This window comes from Helianthus annuus, chromosome 3 (assembly GCF_002127325.2).
Source record: "Helianthus annuus cultivar XRQ/B chromosome 3, HanXRQr2.0-SUNRISE, whole genome shotgun sequence".
NCBI classification, from domain to species: domain Eukaryota; kingdom Viridiplantae; phylum Streptophyta; class Magnoliopsida; order Asterales; family Asteraceae; genus Helianthus; species Helianthus annuus.
The window spans coordinates 122,255,519-122,256,593 of NC_035435.2; the positions used below are offsets into that span (position 1 = coordinate 122,255,519).

Below are 1,075 nucleotides of genomic sequence, written 5' to 3' on the forward strand. Positions count from 1 at the left end.
GAATTTTTTGTTTAATAAATCAGAATTCTACTTTATATAAAATCAAAATTTTATTTTTATTATTAAGTGAATATGAATTATTATTCTTTAATTATTCAGATTTATTACTTTATTTAAAATCAGAATTGTTAATATATATTAGAAATTAATAATCTATATAATCTAGAATTTTAGAAATATTAATTATTAATCACTTATTTATAAAGTAAATTATAATAAGACTTATGACATTATTTTAGAAATGTTAAATTCATAAATGCCTTGTTATTTAATAATCTCCAAATTCCCAATATTAACCAAACCTCAAAATTAATAGGGTAATCCTCTTGTGCAAGTCTCTTGGGAAATCCTTGAATTCTTAATTTATTCCAAGAAATACGCAACGCACTCTAAGGTGAGTATACATGACCCATTTTCGTTTTACACTTTTGGGTGCAATATGTATTACATATCAAACATCACAACACATTAAACATTTTATGCACACTCTATCCTTACTCTATGTGATACATTTTAATCATGTTAGACATGTTATGCTACTGTAAACACCTAATGACTATGTGTTCATTAACTTCGTACAAGCCTCCCCTAACAATGGTAGCGCTATAGGTTGAGAAACGCCCCTCCTGTTCTATGAGCAGGTATTGTTAGGTTTAAACTATGTCAAACATACTCAAACTCGTTTGGGTACACTTTAATTGCGTTAAACTTTGGTTTGGGCACATAGAGTAACATCGTTTCGAGTATATACTGTTAACATGATATTGTATTTCACATGTGGATATGAGCAACATTTTAAACACGTATTATGCTATGTATGAAAACTTGTATACTCGCCAACATGTTTTTGTTGACATTATTTTAATACATATTGCAGGTTGAAAGTACAAGATTCAAGAATCAAGCTAGGATGAACTCTAGAAACCCACATAACATTTGAATTATTGTTGAACAATATGTTGTCTTGTTTGGAACTATGTATTTCACTTTAGAGTTTATGAAATGAATTAAATGAATTATTGTCACATTTAGCGTTATGTTGTTTTGAGCAATTTGTACGTCTCATCCCGATGTT

The 1,075-nt window shown here is 28.3% G+C and overlaps 1 long non-coding RNA gene across 1 annotated transcript; it reads left to right on the forward strand.

The window, feature by feature from the left end:
* The first annotated feature begins 356 nt into the window (after window positions 1-356).
* LOC118490660 lies at window positions 357-1,013 on the forward strand. The gene is made up of 2 exons (XR_004889792.1): window positions 357-394; window positions 878-1,013. It is a non-coding gene; the product is annotated as an uncharacterized LOC118490660 (long non-coding RNA).
* The last annotated feature ends 62 nt before the right edge of the window (window positions 1,014-1,075 follow it).